At 38.8% G+C, this 20556-nt stretch overlaps 1 long non-coding RNA gene across 2 annotated transcripts in view; it reads right to left on the reverse strand.

Annotated features, from left to right (window-relative positions):
• Window positions 1-4033: 4033 nt before the first annotated feature.
• Window positions 4034-20556, reverse strand: part of LOC125320306 — a 37605-nt gene continuing 21082 nt past the window's right edge. For both annotated transcript variants that reach the window (XR_007201066.1, XR_007201067.1), the window contains 3 exons: window positions 15777-15855; window positions 15095-15311; window positions 4034-14221 (listed from right to left, as the gene is read on the reverse strand). This is a non-coding gene — a long non-coding RNA (uncharacterized LOC125320306). The remainder of the gene's footprint in view (window positions 14222-15094; window positions 15312-15776; window positions 15856-20556) is intronic.

The raw sequence follows: 20556 nt of genomic DNA on the forward strand, positions 1-20556 counted from the left end.
GCTCTTTTAGTCTTTTTGGATTTATCAATAAAAACACGTGAAATAATCGTAGCTCTGACCCTACCAGCTACCTCTGCTTCCACTAGAACAAAAAGTCCTCTAGGAATCAATGAAGCACACACAGAGGGACTAATTAAACCCCTGTGTCATTTCCTTTGAAATGGTCATACTGCACTTCTTATCTTGTATTCATTCAACCCCAGTGGTGGTGCAGTAGTTTTAGCAGGGTTGTACTTAAGCAATAATACAGGGCAGCATGACAGTCATGATGAGATCACACTACATTAAATTGCTAGTTTGAAAACTGAAGACCAGGAACACCAGACAGTCAAGATATTCTTGTGAGTGTATAAGAAATACTGGAGTGCCTGAAGGATATTATAAATTAGTCTTGTGTGTTATGGGAAGAAGCTGAAATCATGAAGAATAATGAAATCAAATAACATGGGGTTTATATGTTTTATACCAACATTAGATCTCCATATTACAAAAGAGGTCACCCTGGCTCTGAGCACAGGCATATCCAGCTTTTACCTGCTTTCCACTAGTGATGGGAAATCAGTGTCTGCAGACAAGTTACAGAAAGGGGCATGTGGCCAAGACTTCCTCAAATATTCCTGCAGCTGCTGGTGATTCAAAGATAATATCCTCATAACTAATAGTCTGGATCCTAAAGCCCTCAGAATAGATGAATGCAATAGAAATGCTCTGAAATTATTGCTTGAGACTAAGAAACCCCAAACTGCCTGCAATAATTCACATTTAATTTTACTATTTATCTAGGAAATGCACATACACCCACATGCCACTTCTGCATTTGAGCTTTTGAGGAGTATCTCCATGCTGACTGTGCTATGTGAGTTTACCACTACTCTATACTCACATCAGCACAACCACAATGTGTTTTTTAATGAATTGAATGTTACAGAGCCAGAAGTAGTCACTTTGTTTTTTCCTTCCTTTTTCTCCTTTCAGGAGGATTGTTTATAATCATCCTGTGCAATATAAACACTGAGAACGGGTCTTTTACTCTCTTCCTCCTTGTGAGAGACTGGAATATCAATGGTTAATCACTCAAAACAGTCAGATGTTTTCAAAAGCAGTGGTGCTGTGCTGACCATATACAAAGCAACCATGCAGGTGCAAAGGGGTTGCACACCTGCCCACCACAAGGCTACAAGCTGGGTTTTGAGCCAGGTAAGGGGAGAGGCCGAAAAGCAGATCCCGAGAGACTGGAAAATGCTTTTCATCATGCCACTGTCCTCCCTTCCACAGGTGTCAAAACTTCCCTCCGGAGGACATACTGGGGCATTCTAGGTAGGCCTGAGGGTATTCATCCCTTCTGATGGAACAAAATTGCTCAGCAACACTAACATGAGAGGCAGTTGTCATATCTTAGAAGGGACCATGAACCATCAAAGACCCCAGAGTGTGCTCATGATCCACAGTGTTAAATCAGACACTGTAAAACTCCCTATCCCAGGGAGTGTACCTGGGCATTCCCACAGAGCCTGAGCATATATCAACCCATTGAACTTTGTGTTTCATGGGCTTCCTCTATCCCTGACAGATCAAGACTCTGACCATCACTTCAACCAATATGTTGTCGCTGGATCCACAGGTGGTATCTTTCTACTCTTATCCTTTCTATTTATTTCTTTCTTTTCTGCTTATAAATTTTCTTAAGTGTTATTTTTATGCTTTATATTGTTGCATTTCTAACCAAAATGGCTACATCTTAAAATTTGCTGAGTACCTTATTCTACCTTAACGTTCTAAAGTTTGCAAGTAAGAGTTTGTTACTGAACCTCCTGAGAATTTCATTGTTTCTCTCATGCACCATCCAGAGTGAAACAAACAACCTCCCCTAAACTCACTGTCGTAACCAATTTCTGTAACATTAGAACAAATCTGTGGCTATTCTTTTATCTGTTTCTCATGAATACAGATGCCTCTTGCTGATAACCTGCTTCTATTAATTGCTGTCCTTTAGATTACCTGTTTTACAGTTTTAATGATGAACTTTTACAAGGATCTGGTATACAACACTGAAAAGTTTTCTTATACCATCAGAAGGTCATGAATTGCAGTGTATTAAATACCATCCACAAACTGCTCTCACCTGCTTTGAATGCTCTTAGGACACCATAAAGAGTAATCAGTAAATTATTTAACCATGTGCATAAACTGAAAATACCATATACTAAGGACTCAGAAATTTATTTTTGTGAATTTTACTGATAGCCAAAAATTATGAATCAGTTTTAAAGATGCAACCTAAGCTATAGAATTCCTAGGATTAGCAAACCTGAAAAATTCTACTTTTGAATGTTTAATCAAGTTGCTTTATAATTTTTGCCTCAGTTTCCTGCTGTATAAAATGAACTTATCGTTTTTTGTGTATACAGGGCCATTCTGAAAGCACTAGATCAGAACTGTTTGAACTTCTGAGTATCACTCTGTTTCCAGTAAAGTCAGTGACCGATTTCAATATGAAGATACTACTGAGGATATTTGTGTATTCAGCTTTGGAAAATAGAAACCAGTTTTGAAATCCTTATAAGGAGAAAATAATAATTCTGCAATTGTGCAGCCATCTCTCGTTAGGGTTGGACAGATCATGGCATTGTATGGAATCCCACTGCAAAGAGCCATTTGCGAACAGACTTACTGTGCATTGGCCATATCCAAGGCATTTTACAAGTCTGTGCATGGATAACTATGGAGTCCTACTGGCTGTCATGGCTTTGCAACAGTCCAAATGTATCTGGATAAATTAGCAAAGAAAGATTCAGTAACGTCCTAAAAATAAATAAGGTTACTACAGTATAAGCTGGTTTATAATTAAAAATAATTATTATTATGCAATTAGTCTCTGTTTGCATTAAATGAATGCAAGATATATGCAGATCTCAAGATAACACCTGAATTACATAGATAAAGTAATGTGAAACTTGTTAAGGGCTCTGTTCTTTTAATGAGAGTGCTGTTGAGTATTGAAATATTTTTGGTGTATTCTTGTAATTCTGGTAGCAAAAATACAGTTTCTTTGCTGAATTCCAAGTACATGTAAGTTAGAAAACAGTTGATGTTGTGTGTAACTGGACTTGAATTCAGCAAAGGATGAAAGAATTCAAATACTTAGTTTTAGGTTTGCCATATTAGTAAAGTAACAGCACTTTTCAGCATGGACAGTAAATACCTGTGTCATTGAGGACTTCTGTATCAGGATCTAGGCTGCATAAAGAAGACACAGTTTGATAAAATTACAGTTTTAAATCTTTTTGACACAGCTTCAAAAGGCCAAACTCTGACTGAGCTATTAGCTGCCTAGAGTGTTCAATCTTCAGAAGAATTATGCAAATTCCCAATATTCATTCTGTCAAAAATAAAGAAATATGTACAAAAAGACAATAACATTTCCCAACAACAACAGTAATAATGTTGTTCTAGTTAAGAATTCAACCACTACTGCCAGACACAGTAATTTTGACAAAGCAGGGTCAAACCAACACAGCTTTTTCAGAGAAACTACAAGGTGCAAAACAAAGGACAGGAAATGCTGATTCAGGTAAAAATTCTAAGTTTAAATCCAGTTGCTGGAGAAGTTTCTTTTCCTTCTTTAAGTCCTACTTCTGGTATCATAAGAGACTGGAAAGCTGGAAAGGGCTCCAGACTCTGGAACATAAAACTCATTGGACAATTGAACAACATCGTGTGGTTTGCCCCTCACTGAGGGCTGTGGTGCGAACACAGGACAGTAGGGGTAGCAGAGTTAAAGTTAGGAAACGATGGAAAATTTCCTGAACTCTGTAGGGCTCAATGTGGATGAGCCACAAGGCACAGTCAGTTCCTAGAGATGTTGCTAAAAGCCAAAAGTGCTAAGCACCTCCCAGGAAATCTTAACACCACAGATTCCACTTTTTCAAGTCAGTTGTAGGTTCTTTCACTGGGCATTGATTTAAAGTATAAATATATATGAGGTCTAACTCCTAATCATATAAATAAATCAATATCCTGGGAAATACAAGACTTCCTTGTTTTCACTTATCTTTATTTTTTCAACTGCTGTACATTATCTGAATTTAAATGCATATAATCATAATAGGAGCTAAGCATGAAGTATTGAGCCATTGCCACTCAAACAAAAGATGAATCTTCTCTCCCAAGATAAAAGCATTTACCTCAGCTATTTTATAACACTCGTCTCTGTTTTATCAAATCACTTTGAAATAATTCCTTCCAAACAAAATTGATTTCTAATCTCTCCTGTTGCCTACTAGCTGGCTCCAGGTCTAAGAGACCTTGGGATACTGTCATCCTACAGACTCTACTCTGTTTTCAATTCAGATGGTAGCAGCTCTTTAAAAGTACCTTGCTCCTAAAAAAATAATATGTGTATATGGCCCTGATTGATAGAGCTCTTATTTTACTTTCAAGTTTCTGCAGCCACACAGAATTCTTCTAATAGTAACTTCATTATTGGGGGAAAAAACAGTTGAGTAAATAAAACACCAATACATATACATTTCTTTCAGCGAGAAAATGTGTGATTTTCCATTTACAATGATTACCTGGGAAGTGAAGACCCCAATACTCCAGTTTCTTCTACCATTCAGACATAATGTCTGAGTACTACTCTACCATTCAGACATAATGTCTGAGTACTACAGTTTCACATGCTCATGAGGAAGGATTTATGGATGCATCATATTGTTTCCTTTGCTTCAGAAACACTTGAATAACAATACTTCTGGTTCTCAGATGGATGCCATGTGTGCAGCGTTCCCTCCAAACAAGTCCCCCAGGGATCTGATGCACATTTGTTTTACTGTTGATAGCATGTTCCCCATAACTTCAGATGCTCCACACTGAAAGGAAGAACTTGGTCTGCATCCTCATGGAACCCATGAATCTTGTGTCTCCACAAAATATCATCAGTGGAGAAGATTAACTTGCAGGGAGGAGGTAACAACACAAGAAGAAAACACCCTGTTGGAGACAGACTCCAGCGGGTCTCCTTTACTCGTAGAGCTCCTGTGGGACACAAACCCACAGCCTATACATCTGCAAAGGCAGAAGGAGAAAGCATCCAGTCTCCATTTTTTCATCCTCTAGAAATATTTCATCCTCTTGAATAATTTTAATTCCAAAATTTTTGAGGTATTTGTCCACTGCAGAGGGAAAAAAAAAATACAGAACAGGAAAACCATCACAGTCTCCAACTTGCTGCCAGCCATCCTTGGCTGGAGTCCTGAAGCTTCACTGAGAGCCAGCACGTGATGCTCTGCACAGAGCACAGCAGCCACTGCTGTGTATGGCAACAGCTGGGCTGTAACATCCGCCTCTCATTGTAGTAACACTTCATTAAAAAACATAGAAAATGCTCAAAATATTTCCATGCCTCACAGCCTGTATCTGGTAAACCGATTAGAAAATTAAATGATCTGTTTTCTTCAGGTTTTCTGGATTAAATATACATCATAAAGTGTGCAAGAACTACTTGAGTGACATTCAAATCCCAAATTCAACTCATGAAATGTAATTAAGTGTCATAGTTATGAGCAGTGATAACACTGCATGTTACAGCCTGCATTTGAACAGATAGGAAATAAAAAGAAAAACGTGGTTTGTGTCTTCATTTTTTTAAGATATATACAGTATCAGATTACACATCAGAAAGTGATGGGAACCGTGTGAGGGTATGAAATACCGATCGCAGCTTCATTCCATGGAGGAAAGGATGACTCCTGAAGAGCTGCTACTTGATTCACTACCAGCTGAAAGTACAGGATTAAATATCAATACACTGATATTTCATCTTTCATCCTGACTCAAATCCTATCCTGGATTGAAGGCAAAGTCCTCACTGCCATTCATGGAACTTTCTATGGACAGGGCCTCAACTTGTCACAGAAAACCTGTTTCTAAGAGTCATTTAAAATGTTATCTTTCAACAGCCTAAATGAACTCATTCACTTGAAAAATAGTTTAGAAGAGCTTTAGGAAGTCTTTTTATTTGCTATTTCAGCTAAGTAACATACGAAACCAAAGTGCATCCTCAACTCATTGTGAAGGGCTAAAGAGAACAACTGTGATAGGGACTGATCTCCTAAAATAACTAAATCAAGAGTGACTTCAATATGCCATTCAGCTTGCCGAGCAGACTGTGGCTGATCTTTCCAATTTAGATCAGAAGATCTTTTCTTGGTTATTGCTGAGATATTTACATAAAAGACGCGACATTTTCTGAGGGAATAAAGACGTACGTACCAAAAGGTTGAAAATAATTGCAGACTCAAAAACTAGAATCTCCTGTTTCTAGTGGCAGAGTTACAAAATTAGCTTGTGATGCTCCTGTTACTCCATCACTGTCAATTGTGAGGGTTAATAATGATGCAATCCCTGTGCAAACTCAGCCTGGTGGTTTGCATCAAGCAGTGCAAGATAGATTACTATCAAGTGCAGAGTCCTCTTCCTCACACACCAGATCTGGAAAATCATTGCAATTTCATTCTGGAAAATCACTGCAATTTCTGTGTCTCCAAAGAAAATTGTTTAATCATCCACATTTCAGTCAATGATATAAAGCTGACTTACTGTTACACTAATTGCACTAGTTATATAGATTAAAACAGAGTGCCTAAGAGCTTTATTTTTCTCCCCAAATGTGATACAAGAATTGAGGAGGAAAACAGCAAAAAGAAATTTTGCAGCTGATTCCCTGGAACCCATTTTGGCCTAGCCATGCAGCTCATCTGCCATCTAGTCTTGAGATTAATAGAAGCAACTGAATCTGATCACATCCCGGCAGTGTGTGGTGAGAATGAAGGGAAATGGGTGCAGATCTCCCCACACAGTTGTGGTGCTCTTCGGGGCAAAGGCACTTCCTGAACATGGAACTGTATCTCCCCACTGGACAATCTGTTTCTCCTGATAGTCTAAACCCCATGAGGACTCCAGGGTGCATTTCTGACATTTTCCATTAAGAAAAGGATGCATTACTATAGCAAGTCTTTGCACAGCAACAGCACCTTATTTTTAAGTACCCTATGACTGGGGCACACTGTGACTGATTCCAGTCTTCCACAAAGAAGTCAAATGCCATCAAGGTGTCACAAGGCTAAATGAGTGCAGGATGGATCCAGTACCCTACATTTTATTTATGGTATATCTGTGTTGCATATAAATTGGCACAAGTATGAGGAAATATGAGCATCTTAGCATCCTTCAGTGCCAAATGCAGACATGATGCAACATAGTCATTTTCTCAATTCAACACAACATACAATATGCCACTCTCCATCAAGCTAAGCAACTGAAATGCGCTTCAGGCCAATGGAAAAATCCCTAAAAATAGCTAAGCTGTTTCTGGGCAAAAGGAGAAGTATTCAAAATTTCCTTGAAATGGTTCCCACCTGGATTTGCTGGAACAGCAACATGAACGCTCAGTGACAGGAAGCTCACTGGTAAGGAATTGTCCCCTGAGTATTACCCTGCTTTTCCAAAAGCAGTGCAAACATGGCTTGTAGCAGTTCTTTAAAGCACTGTACATGAAAGCTGCTCTCTAAACTGTTTAAATGCTCCATTGTGAAGCACTGTAATAGCAGCTTTCTGCTGCTCAAACACCTTCAGATTGTAATATATTATAATAGTGCTATTCTCATAGAGATCATTTTACAAATACAACACAAAAGACTGTCACATGAGAATCGACTAAACTGTATCAAGGAAAATAAACACTCACTGCAGAGGGACTTGCTTATTTTGCTAAGACATTTTATAGTGCATTAGCATAAAAATACTACTTCTGTCTTTCAGGTTCACCCACAGCAATGCTTAAGAGCATTAGATGTGTTACAAATACAATTATTTTGGCATCATGATTATTTATTAATACATATTTGCAAACTTTCTAGGCCACTATTCAGCCCTGACATGCAACCTGAGTAAATTACAGAATTTTCATAATTGAAAGCAGAGGGAGAGATGGTTCTTCCACTTCTCATACTTGTCACTGGCATGCAGGTACAAGAAAGCATGTTCTGCCAGATCTCGTCTTCCCAGAAGCTCATGGAGGTCCTGAAGAGGCTGGAGGTGTCTAGTTTTCCTGATGGATATACATAGAAGCATAGCATTGATCATGTCAACCCTCCCTGGAAACCGTGTTATCTGGTATGGGATAGTCTTATCCCACATCCTTCCTTCCTTTTTTTTGCAAATGTCCTTGCTGCCATTCTCCTTGAGGCTGTTCTCCCCATTATATGGTCAACCACCATGAGTAAGAGATACGCCCAGGGCTTCACCAGAAACCAACAGCAGAAGAGAAACTACAACACAGATTGCCCATATTTTAAACAGTTGCATTTATCTACTGAGCCATTCTTGTCCTCATCCTCTTCGGTGCCACTTAACCCACCATCCTTCAATACAGAGCCATCCTATCATGAAAGCTTCTGCAGGCTTTTGTAGGTCCCTGGATGGAGCAAGGTCTCCTTGCAAAGATCCTTTCATGAGCAGGACTCATGGGTTCAACCAGTGTGGATGAGAGGATTGCTGCAAAACTCCTCAATTTTCAGTCATAGTCTCTTTCAGGTTCAGATAGCTTCACTGCAGAATGTAAAAACCTTACACAAGATTAAGGATAAAAATTTCCATTTTTATGGTATTTTTAGCTTATATTTCATTTTCCAGGCTCCAGTTGGCTTGAACTGGAGCCACAATGCTTGTGACGCTTCAAACACAAAAAGGAATTAAAAAATGTGACAATTCTTAAAATGTGTTTCTTGTTGTATAACAAATTCCCAGAGTTGTAGATTAAACTAAAGGGAACAGGAGTCATAATGTGGGGATTATATAGAATTTCACTTTGTGCTGTGGCAAAAAGTTAATGCTTGCCTTTTTCTAGTCAGTAAGTACAAAAGATATTTTGCAAGAGCACAACACATAGCTTAGCTGATTGGAAAATTCAGGCATATATGAATCAAATATTTTCCTGCACAATTTAGTGAAAACTAATAACAAAAAAGTGTGAGGTACTTCTGCTCCTCATCTGCTCAGCAGAATTTAGGGCAGAACTACGGGCACAACTCCTTATAATTTTATCAATATTTTTCTATTTGATGTCCCTCCAGATAGCTCATCCTAAGGAATCTACCTGCACACCTTAGACATACAAAATTCAATACCTTGGTTATTAGCTTTTTCTTTTCTTTTGTGCTAGTTTCTTAAAATTATACCTTGACCAAGTTCTTATGTGTGTCTCATAGAATTCTGTTAACAAGAAAATGGATCAATAGCTGGAAATCACACTTTTTCTTATTACAAACCCAGTCATTTCTGTTTAAAAGACAGAAGCATAAGTAGGAAAGCTGAAATCAAAGGGAAAGAAACGAGGTTTATTTCATTTGGGCTTTTTGGATTTTTTACTGCAATTCACTTTTAATCACATCCTGAAGTAGGGTAATAGCTTAAAATCTAAAAGAGCTGTTGAACCCAAACTTTGCCATGAAGGCCTTCAAGCTTTTCCATGCTTGTTTACGCGTGAATGGATTCATCTGCCCATCTTGCTCTCAGCGGCTGCCCTTTAGTTGCCTGTTTAAGTCTTCGGAGCCTAAATCGCATTTGGAGTCTAAATTGATTGAATCAAACAACTTACACTAAAAATTGTATTAAATTGTCATGTACATTGTCTGTTGTCTGAGACTGCAAAGGCTTTGGAGCTGGGGTGTTCTTTTTATGTTTAACCATCATTTTGATTCAAGCAATTCTCTAGCTTGTATGTGCATTCAAAACAAACGTAATATATGTTACTGATTGTCAAAAGTACCTGAATCCTCTGTCTTACACCAGCAATATGAAATGAAGAACAATAAACAGTTGTTCAACTGCAGGCAACGAGCCTAAAAAAGTAGTGTTTTGTATACTTATACTGGCAGCTAAATGGGCAGGGAGTGAATTAGCAGAACCCCACCTGAAGGAATGCACGTAGAAAAACAAACATTTATGATAATTTTTTTCTTTTATTTTTTTTCTCCTCAAGTCTAGGAAAAATCAGACTGCTATGAAATGAGGTAGAAGTCCAATTCCCATTTCCCCATGCTTATCAACAACAAAAGTTGGATTTATCTCTTTTTTTTTGATAAATCTTTCATTAGGTGGCATACATGTGCATTTTCTTTAGGAGACTGACTTTCCCCTCCCTCTTTAAAGGCAATCCCTGTGAAGGAAATTCCTTGGGCAGAAAGATATGGCTTCTTGGTGAATGCCAGAGGACAGTATGAGCAACTTTGGAGTTGGTCTGACCTGTGGTTAGGCTGTGGATGGACTGTCTGGGCCATCCATCTAGTTTTGGATCCAGGTGCTAGTTTTGTGGGCACCTTACTGCCCTTGAAATGTTGAAAGTTTGTTTGATTTCATATGGCCTCCTATCAAGACTATCTCTGAAGTTAAAAGGCTGTTCCACCTCTCATATGCAGCATGCAGTGACAGAAAAGCAAATTAAGTAGTGGAAGGAAAGGGAAAGGGGTTTAACTTTTGAAGTGTCAGTGTACACTGGCTTACCGGAAAAGAAAAAAGGAATTACACAGAGAAGCCTCACTAGGACAGAGAAAACATAAAGTCCCCAAGGCAGGCAGTCACAGTGATACTGGCTTTCTAAGAAGCTGCATTTAAGTGTTTGTTTTCTAAAGTCACTCAAGTACTTCTTCCACGTGGGGAGTGGACGTGCCTTTTCCTGCAGGTAGGATGGGTCGTTGCAGTTTTAACAGATGAGGCTTTAGTTGCTTTATTCTGTGGGACCATTGAAAAGCTGTATTCTTTAAGGAGAGCCAGTCACTGATTTAATCTATCATTTTAATAATAATAGGATGATGCAATTTATTAGCACCATAATATTGATAGTGGGTTAGAACTGGCTGTTACTTGATGGAAATATTTAGGCATATATTTTCAGTTTTGTTACTATTCCTCTAGCAAGTTCATCTATTGCATTATTTTCTAATACCAAAAAACACCTGAAGACTAGATATAAAGGCTGGTTTTTATTACAAAGAACTTAACTGCAGCTTTTAGAAGTTATTGAGTTAACTCACATATGTCTGAATATACTCAAAAGGTGGATGTGTGGGTTCAATACTTGTCAAGAATGGTAAGACTCAGTCTGTGTTTGCTGTATTTTGTCATCCAGGTTTTCTTATCTCTAATTCCATTCTCTCTCCCAAAAGCTGAGAAACATTCATATTTTTTCAACAATATCTGGATGCTGGGATTTCTGGATGTCTGACAGTTGGAACAGAGCTGAAGTGCAGAGGCACACAGCAACGTGGAGGGAATGCAATCCTCCTAGGAATGGGTCACTACACCTGCACAGAGACATGATAGAGTTAAATTAGGTGCTACACACTCATAGGATGATACAGAAAATGGTGTCCCTGTGGGTATGTTTGAGTACCTTGTTTTAGGAGTAACCTTTAAGAATTTAGTAGGAAAGTTTCCAAAATGTTCTTCCAAAATAAGTGTAAAAATGTAGAAAGCTTCGAACAGGAATTGTTATGCATATATGCCTTTGTCAAAATACAGGTTACTCTGGATCTTGTACAATAAGACGATATTTCTTCAAGAAAGACAAGTTCTTTTTGAGTATTAGCAGTTTTTCCATTGCAGAACAGTCAGACAGTTCCTCCATCTAAACAATTTCCTGTATAAGTTTTTTATACTTCCTGTACATTTGAAAGTAGTGGAAAACAAAATATATTATTTTGTTAAAGGAAAGCATTAACCTAGAACTTGCTGACACCGTCTTGTGGTTTATACAATATCCCCAGCCTTTAGCTGATTTGCAAAGTTCAAATAGGAGCAATAAAAGATGACCCTTGCTTGGACAACTAGTGTACTACAGAAACTGATCATGTGGCTATGTAAGCAGCTTGGTATGAGGGGGAGGGGAGAGGCTGAGTTTACCAAAGCAAAACAAGAGAAAGCACAGTCAATTCTGAGTTAAATATACTTCCTTGTGTCTTGCCCTGAAGGCCTTCAAACTTTAGCATCAATGAGCTCCAGTGCAGGAACTTGGTATTGTTTGTGGCTGACAATGTTTCTGGAGAAGCCTGTCTCACAGAACACTCTGCTGACATTGTCCTTAAGAAGTCAATAACATTATCAAAGGAGTCTTTACCAGAAGTTAGATGATTAGCTTCTAACAACCCTAATTTCTCTATTCATAGGTTTGCTAAAGGTGCTTGGAGGACTCTTTGAGAAGTATGATGCTATTAATTAGTTATTATTTCTTACATGAAACTGATGGAAAAAGCCAAAATTCAGTCCATTGTTTTTAATCAGATGTGCTAGTGATCAAGATCTGACTGAAACAATAAATTTCAAGAGCTGCATATGTTAAAGAGTTATTAAATTTGTATAATGAGTCTCAGTGAATGGGCTGTCTCCTAAGGAGAATCACTTCCACATCTCATGAACATTGCTATGATTTTTTCTGTGTGATCTCTAGTCTGCCAGTCCCTCCAAGGTCTTAGAGTTTGTTTCTGCTCTTCAAAGCCAATAACACAATGTTTTAATATCACCTCTAGTATCAATGGTGACTGTTAGTCCAAGTAGATGTGGGACCTGTCCTGTAAACCAACCATGTTTATCAGTGTCCTGGAAGAGTTGCTGGAGTACTCTTCCATGAAATTTGCAGATGTCACCAATTGAGGGTGACCACTGCACCAGGGGCCCATTTAAGAGATGGAGACAGGTCCTCCAAAATAGTATATGTTGGGAGGACAAGAGATAATCAGAAAGTTTTGGGCTGGATATTGGAAGAAAATTGCTCCTCATGAGGATATTGGGGAGTGGGATAGATAACCAAGGGAGGCTGGCTGGTATCCAGAAGCGCAGCCAGAAGTTTTAAAAAGAGCTTAGAAAAATCCTGAAACATTCCCCTCTAATTTTCAAGCTGGCACTACTTTGAGAATGAAGTGAGGCAGGAGACCCATTTGCTCAATTTGCTTTGATGTTGCATCTTCTGTGTATCTATCAGATATAATTTGGTTTTATTCCACTGTAAAGTATGCTAAGAGCTTTGAGATGTGAAGAATAACAGGGCTGAATGATTTCAACAGTTGTTGAGTCTTTTTTTACCCTTAGTCTTGTTTATGTACTTGGTACCTCTAATGAACATACAACCCATTGCTGGATCCTGAGTGGGTCCTCCTATTCTTCATTGACAAAACCCATTTTCAGCAGTTTTCTAATTTTTTGAAGATTGAGCACAGAAATATCACCATTCCCAGTAGCACAGAGTGATATGAAAATATCACAGAAACAGAGTTCATGTTACACAGGGACAGCACCATTGAAAACAGTGTCTTATTTCAAAAGTATATTTAAAATGGCCTGAAACACTTACCCTGTTGAGAAAATAAGACTCTTTAGAGTAGTGAGCTACCTTGTGAAAATTCTAACACATAGCTTTTGAAAAATCCTTGCTCCTGACACAGTTATTTCTCACTATACGCCTCCAGGGCCCAGCTGCTGCTCTCGGGAGTCACAGGTTTCTGTGTGGTCCTCTCCCACCTCTTCTGCGGTATCTGGACCTTCCTCAGAAAGGCATCTGTCCATGATTACAGATCTTCCTCATGTCATGGGTCACATCACCAGGAAAGTGGGAAGGTTCAAGATGACAAACTGAGAATCATCTTTCGCTGTCAACTCCATGGGATCAAAGGAAAAACAAACCCTATCTGTTCTGGCAAATGATGAAGGAAAGAGGAAAAGCACAGGCTATTAGGTTAATGTAGGCAGACAGGGCTGACCTCTGACATCTAGATTAGTTTGTTTTGCTGCAGTGTTTTGCGTACTGAAATCACTTTTATCAGGGAACCTCCGAGCACTTTGAAGAACATGTAATTAAGATCTGTGACAGCTCTGTGAGATACAATTGCAGTTGTCCCACAGTGGGGCAACCCTCACAGAGATACTAAGTTGCTCAGGTAAGTACCTAAAAGTAACTGAAGTATATTGGCTACAGTAGCCGCCAGATGTAAGAGTAACAACAGCACAGGGATTTGGTGACAGCACTACTTATACTCGGTCCAAGTGCCGTGAATGCACAGGTCAGAACTGAGAAGAAAGTTCACTATTGGTAAAGCAGTCTGGAGGATGATGACCTCAATCCAAGAGTGGAAAGTGAGGAACTTCTGACACCAGTTTTCACCAGGTAAACCTGCACAGAAAGAAACGGGAGTCATTAACCGTTGGAAACTTTATTGTGCTACAAAGTGCTTCTGAATTAGAAGTGATAATGAAACTGCCACTGCTGAAAGTAGACTTTGCTAACTGAGGTATGTAGTGAGAAAGGGGGCTATATAACCCACAAAAATAATAACTGTGTTCATTTTTAATATGCCTCATTCATCTTTGCTTAAATTAGCAGAACACCAAATTAGAGTTTAAGATGTTCCTTTTAATTTTCATTAATTAAAATAAATAGATGTTTAACCATTTCCGCTAGACTCTATTAAATCCAGTATATTTGACAAAATTTCTTTTAGGACCAAACTAAGTAACATTTCTAATGCTCTTTGGAGAGCATGAAATTATTTAGTCCTACAAATCCAGGTTCTGATCTGCAAAGGCAGCTTACCACTAAATTACTTGGACTTCCGTGACAGATACTGATGTTACTAGCTGAGATTTTCTGTTTTCCCCTAGCAGCTAAGTAATGATGAGCAGGAAGAGCTTAAATGAGGAAGACTGATAAAGTTAGTGTCCTTGGCTCTCCATTCAATGCCCATTCAATGACTTGGGCTGGGAATCAAGAGGCTTCCATATTCACAAAGCAGCCCCACTTCACAAGCTAGCATCAGAGGTTCTTGCAGGTATGAACTCCTATAGGGTTTTTTTTAAATCTTACAGGTCCTTTTATTGAAAATTATTTTCAGGTCCTACATGGTGGACCCAGCACTTCAGTCAATGAGAGATCAATAGATGAATTCAGAGGAAACCATACTTAGCCCAGAAGGACTCACTATACAAATATATAACTATTTCCACAGAGGTTTTCAACATAACACTGAGAAATTGTGTCATAACTTACCTACTGTCAAAACACAGCAAATTCTCTGTTTTGGTCCAAAGTCTCTTTTTCTGTGACAAAAACATTTAACTGAAAATATTTGCTTCATTTCACCAAAGAAAATAACCTGAGAGGTATGGTTGCTATTTCCATTCTCATTAGAAAAATTTGGAAGAGTCTTCTAAACCAGTAGCAATTTGAGAAGGCAATTTTGATTTTGACATGGATTCCAAAATGTCTAATGAAATAAAATGTTGGTATTTGTTATGGGAACACAAAAGTAAATCACAATAATCATAATAAGAGTGAAAGGTAAAAAAAGATAAGAGGGGGGAAAAAAACTAAAGAAAAGACAGCTTCGCTTAGAGGAGGAGAACTTTCCAAAAAACAGCATTAGAAGTAAGAAGTGACAGTTACATGAGAAAAAAAATGGAAATTAGGGAAGAGAGAGACAGAAAACATGGGCAAAATGGCAGAGGTGCATTGCACAAACTCTGGTCCTGAGGAATGGTCACTGAGGAAATGAGGTAGCCAAAAAATACAGAAAAGAGAGGACTTAATAGTCAATTTGATGAAGCATCTTGTAAAGGAAAAGAAACGGGCAACTGAGAAAAAAGCTAACAGATAAATAGTTCTATGAAATCAAAGAAAATATGGCATGCACATGAAATACTAACAGAAGAGAGAAAGCCAAAGCACAGACCTTTGCCAAGGGATCAAACCCTGGAAGATTCATCTCATCAACAATTGTGAGGAGCCTTTTTATTTTTATTTTCTTATTCCTGCAAGAAGATATAAACCACATGTTTTATATAAGAAGCAGAGAGGGAAATATATTACAACATTCAATTTCTCCTGGGGAAGAAAGGATGCTATAAAAAAAAATGCCTGAACAGTTTTTTTCCCAGTATATACAGGGGTGCTGGAAGTGCTCTGTAGAACTAAAAGTACAAAGCCTCTCTACCAGGCTGATCTACTGAAAAGGTTGTGTCACCATGGGCCAGATTCAAATATGCCTGTGAAGCCTGAATAGTTGTGATGGACTCAGAATCACTGAAATCAATGAAGCTATTCCCAATAATGAATTTTAATCAGGAAATTGTAATCTGATTCCAAAAAGAGCTGTAAAGTTGACAATATACCTCTTTCTTTTTCACAGTCTTAAGTTAACTTTGCAACTGTCAATGTTTTACAGACCCTCACAAAAAAGGTAAAGCAAGAAGAACAGATATACTCTTTTGGGATACATTTGGTTGCTAGCTGCTCATCAGGATCTAGGTGGGCACTGTTTGCTGATATTCCAGCTCTAACAAAATACTGGAGAAATTAATTTGTTTCTAGGATTAAAATTAAAGAAACAAATGAACAGACTCAAAACAAACAGAACAAAAAAAAAAAAAAAGCAAAACCAAAACAAAAGCTGTCTGCCATGGTCTGTACAGTACTCAAGTACAAACACTGTACTCAGTCTGAGCTCTGAGCGCTCACAGGGGTTAACAAGTTCAGCTGACGTGCAGAATTGAGGCCAAGTGGCACACAGAGTCAAGCCCCTCTCCCACATCCAATCCTGCGAGATTTCATCTGGCAATGCTTTCCCTTGCCTCCACCTTCTTTCATGTCCTCAAAGTACAAGAGGAAGCAGAAGGGATTGCGCCAAATAAATCTCATTACAGTCTAAGCAAAGTGCTGGCAGGGCATGGGAGCTGCTTGTCACAGCTTGGAGTTTTGCTCATTTTCAAAGCAGTCCCTTCCCTTTCTGCCCTCCCCATTCACTTTTTAAGCACTGACTGATCTGTGATTGGACACAAAATCTTTGAAACTGGAATGAAGCTTTTGTTCGTGCCTTATTTTAAGTATCCATATTTATGAAGCCACTTAATCTACATTTTTTAGAAACTAACCCCATTGCCATAACTGAATGCTTCATTTGAGGAAGCTGTAAATTTTCCAGAAGCAAGAGATATTGCACTTTTTCCTCATTGTAGCCCTCTCTTTTGTGTCCTACTCTCTTCTCCTATAACTATATGACATGGATGTGAACTTTACCTTCACATCACACTATACAACATTGCCACAGTACACAGAGGTATTTTCTACATAGTATTTTGCTCTAATCCAGCTCCCCTTTTCCAGCTACCTATTAAACTACATCATTATTGTGTTTCTGACTTGATCTTGAACAAAGTGATGCCAAAGTATGTGGAAATACAGGCTAGAGATGCATTGCCTTTAGGCAGAATCTCCAAAAGCAGTAAGATCCAATCTCAACTATTCTCAAATTTATTTTGCAAGCAAATTGCCACAAATAAATAGGAGCATTTTAATGGAATACTTCCATAGTATACTTTAAAGAGATGGAGAGCCTAAGGAGATTGACCATAACAGAACCCCGATAGCTGAGAGGAGGAGGACATTCCTGGGAAAGCTGTCGCTTAACCTTTGTGTACTCTTCCTTGTATAGTGTAAGTGTTGGTCTTAAGATAAGGATAGGATCGATTGGAAGTGAGTCCTGACCAGGAACAGTGTCACATCTTACTCTGTTCTTGTAGGTATTGTACATATGTTACTTCCTGTAAATGCAAATAGGGAAGCACAATTTTACAAACCTAGAAAAACAAAACCCTAACACACTGCTGGATTTCCCAAAGACTCAGACACAAATATCCACATGAGAATTTTCACTACTTTTTGGTTTTTTATCATTCCTGTTCCAAAGATTGAAGTTAAACATGACACTGTAATTGTATGGGCATTTGAACAAAGAGTGGCTCTGAAATTTGGCTTCACCTCATATATGTACACATATATATGTATATGTATATGTCAGAGCCAATGTACAGGGTACAGGAAGGGTATATACTCAGATGTAGAAGAGGAAAGCAGAGAACAGTCTGTTACTTTCCCAGGCCAGTGAAACCTGCTCCCAAGAGAAATTTAAATTTGTTCAAAGTGAAGCACTGCCAACATATGCTGGCATATCAGAAATCAAGGGCTGGGAACTGCCTTCACTGCTGTAGCTTGGGGCAGGGGGAGGGGACCTAGGCTTAGGAGGTATGCAGTTGTTGCGCACACAGGGATGGATATCTGAGAGCTGCAAGCTTGATAATTTTCCATGACCTAAGCAATGATTAAAGATTTCCATTCCTCTTAGATTCAAGTGTCACCCTAAGGCTAACCTTCGTTGTGTCAATGGCTGTGTATACATGCCAGAACTCCTGAAATCCCTGTAATTTTAAGAAAGATGTACATAACATTATTCATGGGAATGGGTGAGTACCTTCATTTATCAGACCAGAACTGATTTCCATTGAAATAGCATTTCTCCCTTTTAACCCAGTTAGTAAATAAACACTAACTAATAAGTTAAGTAACATTAAACTATATTAATAGCAACCTTTTTCTTTTCTTCACAATAGCAATTTGTAGGCTCAGAAAGGGAACGGTGAAGTATTACATTACACAGCATGTGTTTCTATGGAATTCTTTGGAATTCTTAAGGGAACACAGAGCCATATCACCTGCCAGGAGGTCTGCTAGGGGCCAGCAGACACATGCAGTACCCAAGTCACTCCAACTGGATTAACTAAGGACTGCAAGAAGTTTGAATAATGTACATTTGCAGGCCATTTTTTTTCATGTAATGAACAATGATAATCAGTGAAGAGGTTCATAGTAATATTTACTGTTCTGTTGCAATAGATTTACCATGAAAACTTGGAATTGCGATTTACTCAGGGCTTAAAATAATCTTTAGTTTTGCAATACCCAGGTATCCAGGAACAGCAATATTTTAACCATAAGAAGGCCTGTAGGTTGTGTTTGTCATGTCAAGCTCATGATATGTGCTAATGACCATTACCTCTGATATTCCTTTCGTCAACAATTGTGAGGAGCCTTTTTATTTTTTCTTTCTTATTCCTTCAAGAAGGTATAAACCACATGTTATACAGGGTTCCCTGTATTGATACCAGTACAATGTAAACAGAGCGTGAGTTATACCTGTCTCCTTTTCTTTCAGCATGTGTGAAAAGGAAAATCATGGAAGGGTTTTTCTTCCCTAAATTAGTCGACTGCCTCTATGCACCCATCACATAGCCTCCATTCAGACTCATATATCCCTGGCAGTGGCAGAATCAGGAAGTAACCTCAGATCAACAAGAACAGAGCAAATTTCTTAAATACTTACTCCAAGACTATTACAAACTGGGTTGACACTGTATGAAGGAGGAATACCATCACACATGTTGACAAAACAGCGAGGAAACATGACTACCCTCTGTACAGCTGTCCTCAGATCTGCTCAAAGGCTCAATTCTCCCAGCATGATGAAATGCAGATGAAACACCAGTGAAAATGGACCATGCATCAGAGTTAAACTATTCACACCCCATTTGAGAGCTAAATGGGGACAGTAAGCTAATCATTGTAGTACAGTATAACTCAGTTCATGGGGGAGCCCAACAAAAAAAATAGAAATACAGCATCTGAAGCTTCATCTGCAGCCCATGACAGGCATCACATTTGTCTTCTGGACATACGTGTTTATTGAGGAGTTTTTTTCTTGCATGTTATGTTAAGTACTGTCACAGCTCAACACTTTTATTTAGAAGCCATTTTGACTAGCCTTGTTCTGTGGAGAGGCACCTGCTGTTCAGCTGTACTGCCTCAACACGTAGCAGTGCAATCTCCTGCCTCTTCCAAAAGGGCATGGTGATCCTACACAACCACGTGTTAGTGTGTTCTTCTGTGTGCCAAGCCCACAAAGACAAGCAAGAAACAGCAAATGACACACCTTCCACTGCTCTTGGAGGTAAGATCTGGCTCGCAACTGACTTCAGAGTAGACAACCCACCCAAAATCCTGCCTGCAGACGAGAACATTACCAGTCCACAATGGTGTGAAGAGTCCTAAAACAATGTCATGGCTTTGGGTCACACCAGCCAGCAGTGTTCAGCTTCAGAAGAACTCCCCTAAACATAAAGTGCTTGATTAGAGGTGCTTCAGCCTCAGGTGAAACATGCTGCCCTCATTCAATCCTGTCCTGCTTGTACTTCTGCATGGGGTCATCAAAAGCTTTTTTTGATGGGTCATAACCCTCTGTTGACTCATTTTCAGTTCATGGTGGAGCAGCACTCAGCTTTCTATTCTATAGTCTGGGAGTATCAATATAACCAAGGCTGTGCACTCATTTCAGGTCTTTTAAAATTGTGGGATGAGTCATTAAAGTGGCAAATTTCCTTTTTCTTTGGTGCCAATGCTCCTAACCAAGAAAATGGCTGGATATTTTTCGTTTTTTCCTTCACGCATGTTCTCCACTCCCTCAGACTCAAATGACTCAAATATATTCTCTGTCTGCTGGACAACGGTGATTTTCTGGTAAAGGTGCTGACATTGTCCTGCCCCTGGTAAGATTTTGCTGCCCAGAAATTACTAATTCTCTGTGTTCTAATTCTGGAAAATTGCACAGGGTACTTACTTGTATG

This window comes from Corvus hawaiiensis, chromosome Z (assembly GCF_020740725.1).
Source record: "Corvus hawaiiensis isolate bCorHaw1 chromosome Z, bCorHaw1.pri.cur, whole genome shotgun sequence".
Classification (NCBI taxonomy): domain Eukaryota; kingdom Metazoa; phylum Chordata; class Aves; order Passeriformes; family Corvidae; genus Corvus; species Corvus hawaiiensis.